The sequence below is a fragment of the Aquarana catesbeiana genome, linkage group LG07, assembly GCF_042186555.1.
Source record: "Aquarana catesbeiana isolate 2022-GZ linkage group LG07, ASM4218655v1, whole genome shotgun sequence".
Lineage (NCBI taxonomy): Eukaryota > Metazoa > Chordata > Amphibia > Anura > Ranidae > Aquarana > Aquarana catesbeiana.
Genome location: NC_133330.1, coordinates 157867016 through 157889206, shown reverse-complemented (window position 1 = coordinate 157889206; position 22191 = coordinate 157867016). Strand labels below are relative to the sequence as shown.

Here is a 22191-nt window from a genome sequence, read left to right as displayed (position 1 = left end):
TCACTCCACTCGGAGACATTCAAATGGATCCTGTCCTTGGGAGCTGATCCTGAAGTAGACCTGTTTGCATCCCCCAGCAACTTCAAAGTCAAGAAGTATTACACCAGGAGCCGCGGCAGCCAGGCTTGCGGGTGGATGCCTTAACAGATCAGTGGTGCTTCAACTGGGCGTATGCCTTTCCCCCGTTCCCAGTCATTCTCAAATTTCTGCAGAGACTCCGTGCAGAGGCCATTGAAATAGTGATAGTTGCGCCTTACTGGTCGAACAGGCCGTGGTTTCTCCTCCTGACCCAGCTCAGCTTTCGGGACCCGGTACCTCTCCCCTTCAGACCGGACCTCCTGTCCCAAGGGGCAGTCCATCACCCATGCCCGGCGCTATTAAAACTGATGGTCTGGTTCTTGAGAGGGAGAGTCTGGAGGCCCTTGGCTGTGCCTCAGCCGTTGTTTCCACCCTCATGAGTTCCAGGGGGCAAGCACGAATATAGTCTATGGAAGAATATGGGCCAAGTTTGTGGAGTTTTCCTCCTCCGTGGTAAGATCATACAGAGACAGGACATCCTAGAATTTTTACAGTCGGGACTAGATCTGGATCTGGCTTTGTTAGCCAGCTCCTTGAGGGTCCAGGTCTCAGCCCTTTCGGCCTTCTCGGGTGTTCATCCGCTGGTCCAGCAGTTCTTCAGAGGGGCTGCAAAACTTAGACCCCAAAGAAAACTGAGGCTCCCCAAATGGGATCTTCCCCTTGTCCTGGACTCACTCACAGAATCTAGTACCACGGGATTTGACCCGTCTTCCATTAAGGATCTCTCGGCAAAGGCCGCTTTCCTTGTGGCCATCACATCAGCCAAAGGAGTTTCGGAGATCGGGGCCCTTGGCCAAAAAATAATGGTTTCTCACCTTTTTTCCAAACCGGATGGTGCTTATACCCATGTTCAATTCGAAGCCTAAAGTCACGTCGGTCTTCCATGAGAATCAGATTGTCCTGCCCATGTTCAAAACTCCAGGGGCCTTGGAGGCCATCCACTAGACGTGGGGGAAACGGTAAAAGATTACCTTCGTGCTACGTCTTCTAGAAGTTTGAATCACTTGTTTGTCTTATTCTCTGGAAAGAATAAGGGGAAACATGCTTCTTCCAGAACTATCGCACCCTGGTTCACCCAGACTATCCAGCAGACCTATTGGGCTAAGTGCTTGGCTCCTCCGGAGGTGGTTACGACACATTCGACCAAGGGCATTACTACTTCCTGGGCGGCAGCCCGACATATGGCTCCAGATGTCATCTGCAGGGCGGCCTCTTTGGCCTCTGTAAACACCTTTATGATGCACTATTTTGTGCATCCTTATCTTCTGTAAACTTTGGTTTAAGTATCCTGTCAGCTGACGGGGCAAATTAAAGTTTTTTTTTTTTATCAGCATACCCGGCCGTGTGGTTTGGCTAGTTATTTCCCACATGTAGGTTGCCATGGATTCTGTCAGGAAAACTGAACATTGCCTATCAAATACCGTAATTTTCCTTTCCTGATGGACTCCATGGCAGACGGAGTTCCAACCCATGGATCAAGAGTTGGCTGGTTACAGAACTCTCTGGCTGAGAGCTTACATTGATGGGAATGGGGTCCTATATCATTGGGAAGGAGGCGGGGTTAACCCACACATAGGCTGCCATGGAGTCCATCAGGAAAGGAAAATTACAGTATTTGTTGAAATTTTCTGTTATATCTGCTGTGCCTATAAAACCAATAATTCACTTGGACGTTTCCTGCGTTATTGTCATAGAACTTGAGGGCAGTTAAAATTATACTCTCTGGTAGTGCCATATTGATCTAATCCAAAATACAATAGGCAAAAGTGCTGTTAACACAAAACACCCCAATGAAAGTGGCAACATCAGTGATATCTTAATAAAGTTTGCACAATTATTTCATGCATGCATCAGTGATATCTTCATGAATTTTTTTCATGCAACAGTCAGTGTTCTCTTTCCAATGCACTACACTATTTGTGCGATTCTTTTAATCCTTCACTGCTGTGTAGAAAGTGCTCACCACTCCCCATAAGACACCACACTCTCCAAAAGATATTTGCCTCTCATTTTACTGTTTGGCAAATAGCGTTCAAAAAGTATCCCCCTTCACAGTCACTGCTCCTTTAAGATACTTCCATTAGCTCTCCACAGTCTCCATATACATGTGAGGACAAGAAATAATCTCGTAGCTTCAATTCCAAGATAGAGAAAAAGAATCACTGCTTCCAGTATGAGGCTAGAGGTGGGGTAAAGTAAAATAAGTCCTTTATATATAAAGGAGTGGTTCAATCAAGAAGTAGGAGGCACAGTACTATCCACTGAGGAAGAACAGAACTTCGAGTGGAGTGAAGGACAGAACCCCGCTTCTTCTCCCTTTAGACACCTCTAACCCCATGCAGCAGGCCCTAAAAGGCCTGTGAGGGTAGAGGGTGGAAAGCAGAAAAACTTCACTGAGCTGAACCAGTTTTTTTACAAAGAGCAATGGAAAAAATGCAATGTCTAGAGGTCCAAGGCTGATAGAGACCTATCCACACAGATTTCTAGCTGGTAAAAGTGCATAATTGAATACTAAATTGAAAGAGATATATGTGTTTTAATTGAAATTAAATTAAACTGTTAGGAGATCTGTTTTCAATCTGTTCAATGGTGTAAAAAAAAAATCCTAATTAAAACATTTATTTCAGTATAGTAGAAACTGAAAACTTCCAAGGGAGTAAATAATTTTTCATCAGCTCTATAATGAGGACATATGGTGTTTTGGATTCAAACGAAAGTCCGATATTATTATATCTACCCCTTATCAGATTGAGTTTGATATATGAAGTGTACACTTCTGAAAATAATCTCCCGAGACAAACTTGCAGCTCAGAAGTTACTTCTGAATTCTTTATTTCCTCTTTTTACAGCTTTATACATTCTTGTCAGACAAAAACAAAGCACTTGCAAAACACTTTGTTGTGACTTTGTCTGAGTTTTTTAGCAGTTTCAGCAAATTTAGCAATTGATCATAGCTATTATTAAATGTTGACGTCATGTCTGCTATCGGCGCGATTTCTCGGAAGAGACCAGAAGCAACAGTCTTTTTATAATTTATTGCGGTTTGGCTTCAGACTGAAAAAGAGGAACTAACAGATATCTGAAAATTCTTAAGGTTTTTAACATTTCAAACCTCTAATGCAATATTACATTTGAAATAGCCATTTTAATATTTTTTACCTGGTGACACCTTATTCACATCCATTACAGTTCCCCCCTTTCAAAATGTCTATTTAAAATCTGTCCCTTACACTGAAAAACCTACCCCTGGCCCATTCCCCTGCAACTTTTTTCAACTGTATATAGAGGAAAGCAATGACTAACTCATTACCCTGGGTAATGCTGGGAGGGGCAATCTGGTGCTGTCTGTCCCTGTAACCTTTTAATGTTGCCTCACGAGGGGAAGTGACTGTAACAAAGTGCATTTCATAATTTTCATCTGGTATTTCCTGATTCATAAAAGCAAAATAACATTGGTTAATAGCTTTCCCTACACACTTTTTAAGACAGGGGAGAATGCAGCAAACTAAAATTATCAGGATGGTTATTCCTATCTGTGTTAGTAATCCCTGCCACTCTCCCCTAACCCAGGTTAAGTATTGATCCCAAGGGTTGGTGAGCCCTGAATTCTTTTTTAGTTCTTCGGACAAATCCTCAAGTTTCCTGATGGCCAAAGTCACCTTACCGTTTGGGCCAGTGTTGTCTGGGATGTAGGTACAACATGTACCTGTTTTAGGCACCATTTTACACACACCCCCCTTTTCAGCTTGGACCATATCAAAGGTCATGCGGTTTTGGAAAGTCATGTGTGGCGCGGTTTCTAGTTGTTCGGCTAAACCTTGGAGTGCATCTCTGGTGTAATTGATAAACCTTTGTTGATTATAGTAGATGTAATTTATCCAGTCTACATTCTTATTGACAGTGATGATGGGGATCAAAGATTCAAATCCTGCTGCTACTTGGTCTTTTGCTTTGAACTCATCTGGGACCCCTCTAAGGACCCCTATGGTGTCTACGTGTACATGGGGGTCAAAGCTTCCTGCTGGGGCACTCCTACGCCTCCTGTTAGACCTGGGTATGTCGTTTAAGTCTGGTTCTATTCGTGGAGTGGCCTCTGGAAAAATATGCAGAGGCATTATGGCCTTGGCCAATGCGCATTCTCCTATCCACTGCTCTGTCAATCTGCTTCTGATTTTCATGTCCCCGCAAATCCAGTATATGTCTCCCAAGGACTGGACTTGATTTTGCACTAGATCTCCAGAGGCCTTACTATAAGATCCACAGTAACCCCTAGTGAAATTCCCAGAGGGTTTCCCCATTCCCTAATACCGTCAATAGCATGTGTAATTGCCAGGATATATGGTGATACCTTCTCCTGGCTTAGGAGTCTTGGTGACTGTGGGATATTACTCCTTCCAATGTTCACCCAGGGAGTGGTTAGTTGGTAAACAGGCTAAGGAAGCATGTCTCATGTTCGGGGGGTATGTTTAGGGGTACTGTTCCCAAATGAGGCCTAGCCCCCCCCCCCCCCCACATACATAACAATTGGTCTTGTTATGTTTCTCTGCATTGTAACTCATCCATTCTAGCCACTAGTTGACATCTGAGAATCCGGTTTCTGTGGCCATGGTGTCCTTGAAGGTAGGGTCTGCTATGGCCACCATGTTGCCTAACGTCTGTATATGGAGCCTTAGGGGGTTTGAGCTAAATGTGGATTGGGGAACTCCCCACTCAGGATTATTGAACATATCTTTCAGTTGGAAAGACTTTCTAAAACCTAGATACCCACTTCCCCACCATAGGCCCAGAACATAGGTCCCACTGTCTTCTGGGCTAGGATTCTCTTTTTTTTTTTTTTTTTTTTTTTTTTTTTTCCTGCTACTTCAGTTTTTACAATGAGAGGGTTTAAATCACCATATTTAGGTAATTTCTTCCCATTATAACATCACATCATGGTAGCAGATATAGTATTCTTATTTCCATTAAAAAAAAACTTTATTTTAACATTCCAATATTATATGGGTGAACCCCAACTATTCCTTAACCCAAATAGTATCTTAATACCCTATCCCTCCTCCCCCCCACCCCCCGAATTCACCCCCCCGATTCTCCCCTCCCGCCCTGGTCCCTCAGAAGTGCCTACTCTAGTATGTGCGTCCTCATATGAACTTCTCCGCATACATCCATGTTTTTTTAAAGGCTAACCATTTCGCCCATTTTGTTCCCCCCCGGACTTCCTCTGTCTCTACCGAAAGGTCTTCAACGTCCCCGGCCTCTAAGATATAGATTCCATTGACCCTGATTAACCATTCACGAATACTTGGGCCTGCTTTCTCTTGCCATTTTTTTGGTATTAAGCTTTTGGCCATATTTAAAAGAGTGGGCGTCAAAGAGGCATTGTACTTGCCCGTCCGACCCTCCGTCCCGTGAAACAGGCATACCCAAGGATCTTCTCTGATCACGGTCCCCGTTATCTCTTGTGTTGTCTTGAGTACTTCTTGCCAGAACCTTTTAATTATTGGACACTCCCACCAGAGGTGGGCCATTGATCCCCTGGCGGAACATCCCCTCCAGCAATTACCAGGGGATTCTCCTTGCATCTTGTTTACCCTGTCTGGCGTCATGTACCATCTGGCTAGGCATTTAAAATTTGATTCTATTGTACTCGCATCTATTGCCGACTTATGTGTTGCGTTAAAGATATTCTGCCATGTTACATCGCTTGGTAATGTACCTAGCTCAGACTCCCATTTATTGCAATATAACGGCTTTATGCCTACCCCCTCTTCCCGCACTATTTTATATAGTTCTTTTATTTTCTTTGTAATTTTATTTTCCAGAAACAATTTCTCCATAGGTCTAAGATTCTCCTTATCTCTAATTGGACCTGGTAAACTTTTAATAAAAGAAGCCAACTGATTATACCTCCATATATCTATGTTCATTAGGTCATTGGGCAGTGACAACTCCTGAAAAGAAATAATTTTGCCGTTTCTTGTAATATCCAATAATTGTGTTTCGTGCTTCCTTATCCAATTCCCTCCCACTTCTCTTAACCCTGGTGGAAAAAACTTATTGTCCTTTAAATATATAAGTGGTGAATTGAATTCCCATGCCTTTTGTCTGTGTAGTTGATCCCAAGTCCTTAAAGTGTGGCGTGTCATTATGTGTGTATTTGGACTTAATTCCCTAAAATGTGGTGGATTCCAAATTAATTGGCATATATTTGCCGTGCTCAGATCTCTTTCTAATTTCACCCATCTATTCCCTATTGATTCTTTACCCCATTCCAACATTCGTGAAAGTACAATTGCTCTATAATAATTCTTAAAATCTGGGAGGGCCAAACCACCCTGTGTTTTGTCCCTGCTCAAGACCCCAAAGGCGATCCGTGGCTTCTTGTTTTTCCAAACGAATTTGGAAATAATGTTGTTCAGAGCTCTGAAAAAAGTCTGTGCTAACGGAATTGGCAGTAACTGCATTTTATATAAAATCTTCGGAGCTAGATTCATTTTAACAATATTGACTCGACCAAGCCAAGAAATAGGGGAATACATGCTTTTCTTTGTTTCCTGCTTAATCTCCTCAAGGAGGGGTATAAAGTTTAACTGGTATAATTTCTTGAGGGATTTTGTTAGTACTATTCCTAGGTAATCTATTTTTTTCCGCCATGGAAATTGAAAATATTCTTTAAGTTTGGTTACCTCTTGTTTCTCAATGTTGATATTTAGGGCTGCTGATTTACCAAGGTTCACCTTATAGTTTGAAAGTTCCCCGTATCTCCTCAGCGTAGCCAGGAGGTTCGGGAGTGAGATCCTTGGATTCGTTATATAGAACAATACGTCATCGGCGAACGCCGAGAGCTTGTGTTCATCGCCTTCCACTATGCATCCGCGAATATCTGAGTTTTTCCTGATTACCGCCAGTAAGGGCTCTAAAGTCAGGGCAAACAGAAGAGGGGACAGGGGACATCCCTGTCTAGTTCCGTTTTCCATCCTGACTTCTCTCGAAAATACACCGTTTACTTTGACTAGTGCGGATGGGGCCTTATATAGTGCCTTGATCCAATTTAACATAGTGTCGCCTAATCCGATTGCCCTCAGTGTCTTTATCATGAACCCCCAGTCCACCCTGTCGAAGGCTTTCTCTGCGTCCAACGACAGTAGTAGACTGGGGGCCCCCCTCACTTTCATCGCTTTTATAACCAATAGTGACCTCACACCATTATCCCTCCCCTCTCTGCCTGGGATAAAGCCCGTCTGATCAGGGTGTATCCAGTATGTCATTTTGTCCTTCAGCCTATTGGCTAATACTTTGGCGTATAATTTTGTATCAGTATTAAGTAAAGCGATCGGCCTATAGCTCGAACACAGTGAGCTATCTTTCGCCGCCTTAGGTATTAAGGCAATTGATGCCATCAAAGCTCCTTCACAGAATTCCTCCTGGCTCCCTATCTTGTTCCATATCTGACAGAGCTTGGGGATCAGAATATTTTTAAATTTTTTATAGAAGTAGGTGGTGAAGCCATCTAGCCCCGGACTTTTTCCAGAGGGAGATGTCCTCAAAGCCCGCTCAGTTTCTTCCACCGTAATGGGTTCTTCTAATTCTTTTGCCTCGTTGTCCGAGAGACTTGGTAAGCCTGCCTCTCTTAAAAATTCATCTATCGTTTCTTCCTTTCCCAGAGTATTAGCCCCACCTTGTTTGACTTTATATAAAGCTGTAAAATATTTTTGAAACTCTTCGGCTATATCGCTAGAAGTATATTTAGATATCCCGTTTTTATTTTGGATCCTCTCTATGAAGTTCTTATCCCTTTTCTTTTTAACGACTGATGCCAGGTGTTTCCCTATTTTGTTACTCCACCTAAATCTGTCTTTTGCGTTTTTATACAGTATGCGTTTAGATTCCAGTTCCATTAGATCTTTTAGTTCTTCTCTTTTATGGATTAACTGCACTAGAAATAAGTTGTGGCCCCCATTGGCTGATTTATGTATTTGTTCCAACTGATATGTTTCTTCAATTAGCTCTGCCTTTCTTTTTTTCCCCTCTTTTTTCTCTTTGGCTTCCAAAGAAATCAATATGCCCCTTATATATGCTTTCATCGCCTCCCATAAGACTGAACCTGAGACCTCTCCGGTATCGTTTATCTTGAGGAAGCCCTCTATTTCCTCCTGTATCTTACTATAGATGATTGGGTTGTCTATTAATTTTTCGTCTAACTGCCATGAAAATGGTGATCTCCGGAATCCCGGCATCGCCACCCTCATCAAAACCGGCGCATGGTCGGACAGAGTGGCAACGCCTATTTCCGTTTCCTTGACACAATCAAGTAACCTATGGTCTACCAAAAAATAATCAAGACGAGAATAGGACCCATGTACCGAGGAAAAAAAAGTATAATCTTTACTTTTTGCGTGTTGTACCCTCCAAGCGTCTATTAAATGGCAGTTGTGCAATTTCTGGCCAACTTTTTTTAATAGTCTCCCACTCATTCTCTGGTTACCAGCTGTGCTATCCATCGCTGGGTCCAAGCAGAAATTTAGGTCACCTGCCACTATCACCTGTCCTGCCCTAAAATCTGCTAACTTATTTAGGATGTGTAGCAAAAATTGTGCTGGGTTGTTGTTTGGACAGTAGATGTTCACCAGGGTAAAAACCCTTTCTCCCATTCTAATCTTCAAAAAAAGATAGCGACCGTCCCTATCCTCACATCTTTCTAATAGCGCAAACCTAGTCCTTCTTGAGAGCCCAATTGCGACCCCCTTAGCTCTCTTGATAGGTGAGTCGCTGTAAAACCAGTTGGGGAAGCACTTAGAAAATAATCTAATGTGTGAATCCTGTGACAGGTGGGTCTCTTGAAGAAACACTACATCTGCCTTAAGTTGTTCTAATTCTCGCAAGATTTTGTGACGTTTAAGGGGGGAGTTCAGCCCTTTAACGTTGTAAGTAAAACATGAAAACTCTGTCATTTAGCTTTGCATATTGCTGCTCGCTAGATTCACATCTTATGTTTTGCACTCTTTCCTTTGATACCTGCCGGACCTTTTCCACTCTCCTCCCCTCCCAGACCTCCCTCCACCCCAGACCCCACTCCCCCACCCCCCCACCCTCCCCCCCCTCCCTACCTGCCTAGACCTGGCAGTATGTCCGCCGCCAAGAGGTATTGCTTCTCTCGGCATGCGACCGGCCAGACCAATGGGGTGTGACTCAAATGACGGATCACCTCGGTCGCCATGCTCCCCCCCCCTAAATAGAAAGGGGGGGAGGGGGAACATCGCGAGCGGGCGCCCATAAGGCCGCCTGTCCCCACACCGGGCGCCCTCCCCCTCCCACCCACGCACCCCCCCCGCCCCCACCCCCCCCCCCCCCCCAAGGTTTCAGGTGTCTGAACATCAACCGGGCTTTCCACCGATTATTTAAATACGGCTGGGACAGGGATATCCAAATCATTACAAAAGTCTTGCATATTATCTATATATTTCAATCTGCATGTTCTGCCCGCTTTCACTACAATCAGTGAGGTTGGAAATCCCCAACTATATTTCATGTTTGCCTTTCTCAGTTCTTCCAGGAGGGGTCGCAACTGCCTTCTCCAGGCCAGAGTTTCTGCCGAAATATCGGTAAAAAACTGGATTTCAACCCCCTCAAATTTTACTGGTTGAGCTTTCCTGAGGTTACTCCAGGCTCTTGCTTTATCTTCATAATGGTGGAACCTAATAATTATGTCCCTGGGTTTATCCTCGCTGACATTTGGGGGTTTCCTTAATCTATGAACCCTGTCAATCTTCAGTTCATCGTTTGGGTTTCGGTCTAGGATCGGGTTGAAGATGGCTTTCATTTTAGCATACAGATCTTCACCTCGTTGTTCTGGCAGGGCGCGCAGCCTCAAATTTTGTCTGCGACTCTTGTTTTCTTGCGCTTCTAATTTATAAGAAATGTCCCGTTGGGCTAGTTGTAGGTCTTTTACCTGTTGTTTTAAGGTGACTATTTCTCTGCTCTGTTTATCTGAGGCCTCCTCTGCTGATTCTACTCGCTTCAGTAAGTGGCCCATGTCGGTTCTAACATTATGAATTTCTGTTTTAATTACCAGTTCCAGTTTGGCGAACATCTCTAGCAGCTCTATTTTGGTTAATGGTATTTCCATGCTGGTGTCCTCCATCATACTTGGGGTTCCGCCTTCTCCCCTAGTTGATCCCCCATTAGCCCCTTGGCTCTTCACTGTTTCTTTCTTCTTTTCTTTCCCACTTTGCTGTTTATTATCTTGAGCTGGGGTTTTTGGGCTTCCCTGGTTTGTCTCCTTCAGGTACTTCTGAATAGAGCTGGTGTTCAAGCTCTCTCTAGGTTGCTTCGCCTCCGCTCCCCTTTGAGGGCGCCCTCGCATGTTTATTATCTTCTATCTCCGCCTTGCCCTCCCCCGCCTGCCTCCTCTAGTCCCTCTCTGTCCGCCCCCACTTTTATGCTCAGTATCACCCCCCCGGCCTGGTCTTGATCTTACCAGACCTAGTGACTACCGTTGTATTTGGTCAGGGATAGGCAGAGTGCTTGAACCCAAGCACTATCGTTAGATTCTTAGCTGCTTAGCCACTTAGCTATCCGGTCTTATGCCTAATAGTTTCCTTGTACTCCTTCACTGTACACCTGCAGCAGGAGGGGAAAAAGGAGACGGAGGGTGAAGCCGTCCCAAAGGGAAAGGAAATGGCCGGCCAGACAAGACCACTATAGACGGTAGTACCGCCCGCCTGTCTGCTCCATCCCCTTTCCCTTTCCGGTCTTTTTAATTTCAAAACAGCAGTGGTCTACAGTTTATACAGTCTCTCCTGGGTTAGTACCTTTCTGCTAGTTTTAAACCTTTATTTGCACCGGAGCCCATCAGACACTGTTATTATATATGGTTCCACCATTACATGTTTGTAAGATTCCTTCCCAATCCACGGATTTCACAGTATTATTACATTTACTTGCCTGAATTCGCAGGGGTTCCCCCATAGGCTTACCGTCTCTACCTCAGGTTAGGCCCGGTGTCCCTGGAGATTGTGGGTATTTTCTCCTCTAGTTGCTGTATGTCCTTCAATCCCGCCGTGCTCGGCGCATAGGATCCGATCCTCATCCAGCCCTCCAGGGGTTTATGATGTATCACTGGGGGGAAGGGTTGGGGTGCGGGGCCATCCGGAGACCTTCTAGGGAAGCCGGTGTGTTCCCCTCATCGATCCGAGGGGACTGGGGGAGCGTGGGGGTGAGCCACCCCGTGAGTCTCGGCGGCCCGTGGTGTACCGACCAACGCCGCCGCCGCTGCTCTGAGTGCGGCACGCTGTCAGATCCACTTCTCAGGCAGCTTCGTTCACCTGAGCTGCTCCGCCGCCCGCTTCCTCGGCTCCGTCATCAGGCCCCTCCCCCACTACGTGTGCGTCACATCACGCACCTGACCATCTCCCTGGGCTAGGATTCTCAATGGTCAGCCTGAACTCTTTGGTGTAAAGCTGATCTGTGTGTTTGTTGATTGTCATTCTATCTAAGAGTAACTTCCCATTTTTGTCTTTTCTATTTTGGGCGTTTTCAGGTTTGTACCCCCAGTGTTCCAACCCACTGCTCCCCAAGGATCACAGTTGTCGCCCCAATAGGTGTCAGTGACGCATACATACACAGTCATGGGGCTCACTGCTTCGTCCCAGGGCCGGATTTTGTACATAGTACCTGGAATTATTTGTTCATAAGAGGATATAAAAGTGGTAACGTATTGGATGAGTTATACCAGAACTGGGTTACACCACCTTTTTGTTTGATGGCTATCTCTTGCGCCTGGGCAATGATTACTATGAAAAGGATATACAGAATCATTTGGTTCCTTCGGCCTCTTCCTCAGGTACAGGGACTTCCTTGCAGTGGGAGGCATGTGTTCACGTGTTCTTCCCGGCCACCTTGACTGATGTGGCAATTGTTAGGAGAACCCGGAGAGGACCATCATATCTGGGTTCAAGGGTGTGTTTCCTCACAAACTTCTTTACCAGGACCCAATCTTTGGGGACCAACTTGTGTGATCCTGTATCTCACTCAGGATCTGGAATGGAGGAGAATACTTCCAAATGGATATAGATTAATTCTCGAGATAAAGCAGTCACATAATCAGTTAATACAACAGATTGGAGCTGCAACTATTGTAGGAAATAACAACCTAGTCTGGGGGCTGAACCAAATAATATCCCATAGGGTGACAGACCATGGTTTCCCCTTGGAGTGTACCTAACACTGAATAAGGAAATGGGTAGGCTGTCTAAGGCCAACTCATTCCCGTTTCCTGAGACATTTTTTACATTTTTAGCATTCTAAATTTTATTGTGCTGTCTAATCTTTCCACCTACCCACTGCTCTGTGGATGGTATGGGGTGTGGAAAGATCATGTGACTCCTAAAGCTGCCCATATCTCTTTGGTTAATGAGGCCGTGAAAGCCGGCCCCTGGTCACTCTCTATAACCTCTGGAACACCATACCTGCACACTGTTTCCGCTAAAAGTCTTTTAGCCGTGGTTTTTGCTGTCAATCAATGCATATTCATTTGCTAGATGCTTCAAAGGTACCTTTTCCATTCTTCCTGGGTTACATTTAGCATAAATAGTGCATGACTTGCAAAAGTTGTTGGTGAGTGGTGTAATCCCCGGGGCTAAGTAGTATTTATTGATCAGGGCATTCATCAAAGTTTTTGACAGATGAGAGGCACCATGGGCCCACTGTACCACTACAGGAAACACTAATTGTGGCAGACACAGCCTCTTGTTTAGTTCCATGATCCCTTCAGTTTCTGTGGCTCCTTTCTTGATCCACACTTCTTTTTCTTCTTTGTCAGCTGCTTCTTGCTGCTCCTTGAGATGGGTCCTGCTCACAGGAGGGTTTTGTAGAATCATGGTGGTCTGTACAGTTTCTTCAGGGGTATCCACTGTATCATCCAGGATGGGTGCATTCACTCCACTGACCACTTCTTGTGTTCTGTTTGCAGCTTGTTTTGCAGCAGTGTCTGCCAGATGATTGCCTCGTGCTTCTTGGGAATCCAGCTTGCCGTGCGCCTTTATCTTGAGTATAGCCACTTGTGCTGGTAGGAGTAGGGCATCCATTAAGTCCTTGATAGCTGTACTGTGTTTTACAGGTGTACCTGCTGCTGTTAGGAACCCTCTGGTTTTCCGGATGATCCCAAAATCGCAGGCAACGCCGAGGGCATATCTGTATAGATGTTAGCTCTTTTCCCCTCTGCCAATTTGCATGCCATTGTTAGGGCCTGGAGTTCTGCTTCCTGGGCAGACATGGAGGAAGGCAATGCTGAAGCCTGAAGAACTGTATCTTCGGTGGTGGCTGCGTATCCTGTGTGGTACCGTCCAGCGCTGTCTGCATACCTGGAACCATCCACAAAGATTGTCAAGCTAGGATTCTCAAGGGCTGTTTCACTGACTGTCGGTAAATGTGAAGTCTCCGTTTTCCTCACCTCGAAACAGTCATGAGTGGTGAGATGAGGATCATTCTCCAAGGAGGTTCCCCCCTCGAGAAGTGGAAGTAGAGTGGATGGGTTAAGGGTATCACATCGGAGGATGGTGATGTTATTGAGGAGAAACAAGGCACACTGGAGTCTGAGGTGTCTTGGGCTGTTTGGGCTGGGCGTGTTTGGGCTGTCCTTGGTTCAGTATGGCAGTTATGTCATGAGGGGCATTGGGCTGCAAAGACAGCTCTGAGGCAGGAGAGTCTGTTACCATGGGCCTGAGCCAACCGGCCAAAACTCCTGTGGCAGGTCCTTGTCTCTCTGAGACAAATAGTTTGAAAGTCTTTTCATAGTCTGGGAGGATCTCCTTCAGAACTTCAAAATTCCCACAGCTTCTGGAGAAAGCAGAAAAGGGTCAGATTTCAGGGCATCATAAAGGGGTTTCATCAAGAGGGAGGCTTCTGGAACTGGGATCCAAGAACGGCAGTACGAGATTAATCCTAGGAAAGCATGTAAAGGTTTATGACCTTGAGGCAAAGGGATGGCTTTGATTGCAGTAACTCATTCTTCAGTGAGATGTCGGGTGCCTTGGGAGATGCAGAGGCCTAGGAAAATCACTTTCTCTCTGGACTTTTTGCTTTAAGGCCTTGCATCCTTGCTCGGCCAAGTGTTGGAGGAGACTTTCAGAGAAGATTAAGGCGTCCTCAAGGGTATCTGCACAGAGCAGGAAGTCATCTACATACTGAAGGAGTACAACGTCTGGGTGTAACTTCATCCAGTTGTCCAGAATAAGGGCCATTGCCTTGGAAGAGGAGTTCTGGGCACCTTGTGGCATGACAGTCCAAGTATAGCCCTCGCCACCCGTGGGTGAAAGCGAACAGGAATTGACAACGGGGATCGAAGGGCACACTGAAATAAGCGTTCACCAAGTCTACTTCTCATGTCAAGTATTTTGCTGCGGGCGGTATTCCTGCCAGCAAGGTGTGTGGGTTGGCCACAATAGGTGTCTCCAATACAGTAGCTTCCCTCACAGCCCTAAGGTCTTGTACCATTCTGTATTTTTCTTGCTCTCCTTTTCAAGGGGTATTGTGGTCTTCTGGGCAAGAGGGCCCCAGGATTTAGCTGCACACAGGCATGTAGGGACTTGATCCAAAACCTCTTTTGGGATTCAGGATTCCAACCTCACATTGTGCATCCAATGATAGTAAAAGGGAGCACAGTACTGAGGCATCATCGATGGTTAGCGGTGGAGAGACCAGAACACCACCATTGGGTTGGAAGAAAATAGAAGCCTGGAGTCTGGATAAGACATCAGCCCCTAAAAGATTTAAGGGGCATGTGGAAGAGACCACAAATCTTGCTAGTAGATCAGGAAAGTTGCCCACATGTAAAGGGTGTGAAAGGGGGTTTTTCCTAGGTGTTCTATCCACCCCTACACATGTTATGTTAATGTCTGATAAGAACAAGGTATCGGATAGTAGTTCTGCCCTAGTTACACTTTTGGCAGTGCCTGTGTCACATAAGAACGTAGTAGGATGGCCCTCGATGGGGAGAGTTATTTTTGCAAGAGGGCCTCCTGAGTCTCCAGAGGATACCATTGTAGAGGTAAGTGACACAGGTCTGCCGAAATCCTAGCGGAGAAGGTCTATATGGTCTGGAGGGGGTGGAGGAGGAATGTCATGTCTCCTATTGGGCATCTTCACGTGGGTCACGGTTGGGGCCTGGTTGCCTGTGGGCAAGCTTCTGCTGTCTTCGGTATTCTCTTCTGGAACGGCCAGGTCTTCCGCAGTTGTAGCAGTCACATGGAGTTGGTACTGGTGGACGCAGATAAGGTGTGTCAGAGGCCATCATGAGAGGAGCTACTCTCTACTGCTCTGTGTGGATTCTGGACCTAATAACTACTAATAACAATGTCTCAAGCTCCATTACTCTATACTCTGGGCGTGACGGACTCTTTCGGATTGACTCTTTTAAGACCTGAGATAAATTAACATGTGTCTATGTGCTTTTTTCAGCATGCTAAAACCCAAGTCAGTAAACTTTTGTGCTATTCTGTTGTGATATTTCCCAACAGATTTGCCTTTCCCTTGTGTGACCTCTTGTACACATGTAGGCTTCAGGTATTTTAGAGTGGACCATCTCCATAGAGAGTAATTAATTTTTTTTTAATTTGTGTGACTTGTGTGATTCTAGTAAGTACATAGAATTACGCAAGAAAAGCACTTCCTCTTTCGCTACTTAACCATAATTCTTCTGGCATAACGCTCAGAATACAAAAACTTCCTCTTTATTTATAATACTCTTAAATATTAAAATTTAACATTTTAAACTCCCAATTATTGCTATTACAGCTTAAACACAAATAAAACCATTTGCATAAATATAGCACATTTGCTACATCTACTGCTGTTAGAGAAACTCCTTAAAGTCAGACTCTGAAATAATCAAGACACCCTATACATAAACTACTTATGTAATTAAAACGCTACATTAATTTGCTACGATGTTCCATCACTGGAAACTTGTGGGTGGGTTTTGGTGTGGGCGGTTCAGGGGGCGGTGGCATAGGGCGTGTTGCCACAGGGGGAGGTGTCACTTAGAACAGAGGGCCGTGTCTACTTCCTGGGGACCAGGCGCCATTATAGGACGGTGGCTGACTACTTGACTTCCTCTTTTCTGGTGTTGTTTTGTACACATACACAATACAACCATTTTGATGCATTTTGATTAATTTCATGTTCACCCCACCTTATGAATAGCGTTTGCAACTTTAAACCAAGCATCTGCTGCTCGTAGTAACCCATATCTGACAACAGACCTTTTTTACGTTTCAAAACAGTATGCCATTCATTTGGCTCTAGCCGACCACTCAAATGCATAGTGACCCCACATACTTTTGCTAATTTTTTCCCCTTCTTGACAGCATCTTCTCTTTCTCGCTCTAAGACCAAATCACAAGCCAAACTACCCTCTTTAGGTCTCTCCAATTTCTGCCTCATCGTTGGCTATTGGGAAGTTTATGTGTCCGGACTCAGGGTTTGTATGGCGGTTTTATGAAGCTGTCTTGGACTCAAGGGTCCGACAATCATCTGACCACCACCTGTCCTCTTTTCGGACCACCTTCCAATATATAGCACTACTTTGCTACGTTCTGTCTTGATGACTGGGATATTTATGTGTGTCTGCTCAGGATTTTAGATGGGTCACGAGGCTGTCCTGACTCAAGGGTCCGACAATCCTCTATCCGTCACCTGGTACCGGTTCAGACCATATCACAGTCTCAAGTAAACGAGTACAAAAGACAAAATGGATAGAGAAGGAGAGAGAGAGAGAGAAAAGAACGTCTACAGTGTTCGACTGCCGTGCAAGTCTCCTTACACGTGTTACACGTGATGTTGAAGTTGCGACGGACACCTTTCGGCTGCGTGTCCCCTCCTTCTAACGTCACTTTCTATAGCCTGTGGCGACTTGCCAACCTCAAGTTTAACGGGATAATGTACATTTAATCTGAATACCAACACATCTGTGATCTCCGCTAACAAGGGTATGTAACCAAGAGCTTCTTTCTTATATCCTAGCTCTACCATTTTAACCAACCCCCAGCCTCCTTCATGTATGCCAAATAATAGTCCCCGCAAACATATTTAGGACATGACATAATCAACCAACAAGATATGTGACGGCCACAGTGAAGTACAGTATTACTCAAACTGTCACGGGATCCCCCACACCGCTATGCGTGTTCCTGACACCCCCTCCTGGTTGCCCGTGCTTACTGCACCCATGCTTAGCCGCACAATTATTTTTTCCCCCAGGAGAAGTTTAACCACGTCCTGACGCCCCCTCCTGGTCCCAGGAGAAGTTTAAACCACGTCAACTAATTTCACCCGTGACTATATAAGCAATCCCTCACTCCCAACAGCCACCACAAAACACAAAATTGACCAGAACAAAACAGAACAGAACAAAACAGGCGGTAGATATAATTGCAGGTTCCTTAACTTATCAACAGACTCGAGACAAGATTAATACCTGTCTTTGAGGGCCGTAGGAAGCTGATATGGGCACAGAGATTGACCAGCCACGGGTACAGGATAAACAGTAGACTAGATATACAAGATATCAAAAGTGTCTTACCATTTCTAGAGTTGATCAGTCTCCTCCTGTATCCGCGTTGGCTTCTCCTAGTCCCTTCTGGATCAGCTACTTGGGACCCTAGCCTTGAGCCCAACGTTCGGCGCCAAAATGTTTTGGATTCGAACAAAAGTCCGATATTATTATATCTACCCCTTATCAGATTGAGTTTGATATATGAAGTGTACACTTGTGAATATAATCTCCCGAGACCAACTTGCAGCTCAGAAGCTGCTTCTGAATTCTTTATTTCCTCTTTTTACAGCTTTATACATTCTTGTCAGACAAAAACAAAGCACGTGCAAAACACGTTATTGTGACATTGCCTGAGTTTTTCAGCAGTTTCAGCAAATTTAGCAATTGATCATAGCTATTATTAAATGTTGACGTCATGTCTGCTATCGGCGAGATTTCTCGGAAGAGACAGGAAGCAACAGTCTTTTTATAATTCATTGCGGTTTGTCTTCAGACTGAAAAAGAGGAACTAACAGATATCTGAAAATTCTTAAGGTTTTTAACATTTCAAACCTCTAATGCAATATTACATTTGAAATAGCCATTTTAATATTTTTTACCTGGTGACACCTTATTCACATCCATTACAATGGCTTGACCCTCATACGTATCTAATTATAAATTACATAAAATTACAGTATGTTTTCTTTTTCATCTATTGAGGGACACAGGAATCCATTAACTTTTGGGTTATACTGTTGTCTACAGAAGGATTGAACACTGGCAATTAAAAAAATATTGCCAGCCCAAGATAACCTCTCCCTCTCTTACCATGCCTCAGTTTTTTGGTAGTGTCCCGGGATGATGGACATTGGTTTTTAGCTCTGCTGAGAAAAGTATAACCTTTTTTGATGACTTTTTTTTTTTTTATTTAATTTTCCGTAGTCAAGATTCCTGATTGCATTGCTGCATGACCTTATGTCTACAGGGCAGTTCTCTGGATTGACTTTTCCTCAGCATATCCTTGAAGTGCCATGCCCAGACTCTGCTGGAATAGACAATGCAGGGCTAGCATGGAAGTGACCTTAGAATACTGGGTTACACAGTAGGCACTTTCCAGTCCCTATTTTGCTAAGTTAGCTGTGAAGTGCTTTCCAGGGCCTTTTGAATTCCTGTTGAATCTCCTATTTTTATCTATTTACTGTGTTAGGAGGGACTATGTGCTGCCATCATTCACTGGGTGAAGTGTGTCACATGCTCTCCTCGCTTGCTCTCTATCCTGCCATTCAGAGTAGAGGAAGCATTGTCCTGCTGCTGCTTCTGCTTTGCAGAATGACACATCTCCAATCTTTGGTTCATTTCTGCTGCCTCCCTACAGTGACTTAATCACCTCCGACGCTCTGAATGTGCACCTGCTACCGGTGGTTAGGTTTGTAAATACCTAATGCCTTGTGTGTTACCCTGAGCTATGTTGCTTTACTGTTGTGGGGTTGCAATATATTTGATTCTATATATATAGAGGGGACAGTCCCACTGTATTGGGTGCCCCCAGCTCACACTCCACCAATGACTCCAGTGCTGATTGCAGGGTACCTATTCATTTGGATGATGTCTGCAGCCTGGAATCCTTATGCCCCCTGCTGTTAGAGTCTGCTCCATCTTTAGAGTCTTCACTGGCTTCATCAGATGTTGTTGCCTCCTCTGCTTTGTCTAAGGGGCTTTATACCTCAGGCTTACATGACTTTCTAGGTAAAATAGCTCAGATGTTTGCTGACTTTGACTGCAGAGGCCACACGTACATTGTATCACAAGTAATCTGCACTAACCCCGACTTACTATCATGTTTAAAACGTGATGTGAGAAAAAGTGAACAACAAAATATTTTCAAAGTGAACAAGATATAACCACAAAATTTTGCACTTAAAATGAAAAATAAGAAATAAAAATTAAAATAAAAAAAAAAGTAAATAATTAGCTAAACAATAAATAAAAGAAATAATGAAAAAAGAAAATTGAGACAAATAACTAATAGTGCTGCAACCTTAAAAAAACTGAATTTTCAGTTTTATCAATATGATAAATGCACTCAGGTGCGCTACTATTGTCAAACCATCCCGACTGAAGGAACTCCCTTAGTCTAGGTGTGCATATGAGTTATACCTTTGAGCAATGATAATATCAAATAACAAATAGCAACTACAATAACAACAACACACGTACATTGCCATGCCCTCTCCCATAGACTTTGTATCTGATTGGCTTTTAGCAGCCTTTGAGCAATCAGCTACTGAGATCCTGTCAGATTCTGAGTCTTCTCAGAAGGTCTTCTCAGTCTTTACCGGATAAATCTGCTTCAGAGGAGTCACAGTCTTTTGCTATCAGTTCCAAACTAAAAGAGACCATTTTGGAATATATTGAAACTAGAAGCTAGAGGATCAGCCTGTTTGCATGGTTTCTAGTCTAGAGTCCTTGGAGCTCTTAAGACTGTCAAGACTTTTCTGTTTGCATCCATTGTTCTCAGTCTCCCTCTATGGATACCGGAAATATTCTGACAAGATGTTTGTATCGCCAAGTGCTTATCAACCTTGTATTCGCTTGAGGAGGAATTTGTTAAAAAGTGGTCCCCTTTTTGTGGATACGGTAGTGTCCCGGTTTAATAACACATCCACCTATCTGGTAGAGGATGTACTTATCTTTATCCTCCTCAGGCCATTGTAAATAGACTGTTGGATGGCACCCTTACTACAACGGCTAAAGACACAGAGTTAGTTGTGCGGTGTGGTCATTGGGATGACCATTCACAGCTATCACTATTGTGAACAGTGTAGTACTGTTAACATTGGTGAACCCTCTCATTCCTCTATTGTGACAATCAATTTATAAAATCCTTCAGCACCAGGGGAGGAAAACTGCAAATGACAAACGAGTGGGGGGGGGGGGGGGGGGGGGGAGGCTTGGTTAAAGGATCACTGACCACCAATATCATGGGATTGGGGGGATTTAAAGTGGCAGTGACCATCGGGGGTATTGAATAAAAATTCACAGAAGTCCGGTCAGTAAATTTTTCTTCCAGCAGAGGTCCGAATATCATGTCGGATGTCGGTACCCGTGGCGCATTTTTGTGTGTGCCAAACCCCATGTTGCTGCAGCACCACGGGTATGTTGCGTTGCAATTTTGAAAAAAAGGTCAAGGACTTCTTTATCTGTGTTTCTTGTGGGTAGTGCAGCCCATTAAAATGACCCCCCCACTTCACAGTCCTCAGTCTCCCCACTTTAATGTCCTAACCCCCCACTTAAATGTCCTCACCCCCCTCAAATCACAGTCCTCAACCCCCCCACTTTCATGTCCTCAGCTCCACTACTTCAATGTCATCTGCCCCCTATATTACATTCCTCATGCTCCCCTAAGTTTAATGTCCTCAGCCCCCCCATATCACTGTCCTCAGCAACCCCTCCCCACTTTAATGTCCTCAGAGCCCCCCCATAATATATCTTGCACATCACCCCCCCATACACACATTTTACACATCAACTCTGAGCAGGGAAGTAGTATTTAGATAAAAGATTATCCAGAAAATGAAGGAATGACACACACTCCTTAACTCCTTTTCAGTCTTTGACACTAGTGTCTTAACTTCCACAGACCGGAGGTCGGCACTGCATGTCTGGATGTAGGGTGGCAGTTGCAAGATAGTGATTACCTGCTAGGATGAAGGCAGATCCTAGCAACCAATCACCTGCTTGTTAACTTCGGCCAGTTCCCACCCTCCATCCAGAACTGTCCCACGTCCCGCGGTCAGATCAGTGGTTAGAAAAGGCCCCTAAATAGAGGTACCATGGCGGCCCGAATGGGACAATTACCCGTATTTGGACCGTGGTCCGCCATTTAGTAATGCCTGTTCGGGATGGTCCCTGTAAAGGTGATCAAGTGGCACAGATAGACCATTATCCAAGCTTGGTCTCATGGATCAGGTCCCATCCTTTCCTGTCAGGGCACTTCTACTAGATCTGTGAGTGCTTTTTGGCCTCTTTGACATCAGGCTACTGTGTCCCAGGTTGCCATCTGGTCTTCTATTCACACATTTTCCAAGTTTTACCAGGTGATTATTCAGGCATCATCTTCAGATGTAAGATCCTTCAAACAATTCTTTTAGCTGCAAGGAGTACCCAGTTCTGTTGTTTTTCAGTTTTTTTTTCAGGCCATTAGCGTTTTGTTTGCTGTGTTGCCCAATTCGCAGTCGGGTTGTTTTTGAATGTCCTAACAGTTAATGTCTTCCTGTGTACCTCAATGAACATGAGAGAAAAAAAATGTTTGCATTTACTGTAAAATCCTTTTTCTGTGCATTAAGGGACACAGGTCCCATCTCTTTGTGTTAATGGTCATGCTGTTAGTATTGCTTTACTACAAACTGAGGCATGCAGAGAGAGTAGATAGGTTAGTCTCGCTGGCCTACAATTGTTTTGTTTGCCAGTGGCAAATCTTCCTGTAGGCGGCAGTATAACCAACAGTTAATGACTTCCTGTAAGTAAGATTATTTGCATCAAGGCAATCTTTTACATGTTTAAATATTTTTAGTAATGTTTCC

At 44.4% G+C, this 22191-nt stretch overlaps 1 protein-coding gene across 5 annotated transcripts in view; it reads left to right on the top strand.

Annotated features, from left to right (window-relative positions):
• Positions 1–22191, top strand: part of LOC141103311 (myomegalin-like) — a 716510-nt gene that overhangs the window by 299253 nt on the left and 395066 nt on the right. The gene's annotated exons all lie outside the window — the stretch shown is intronic.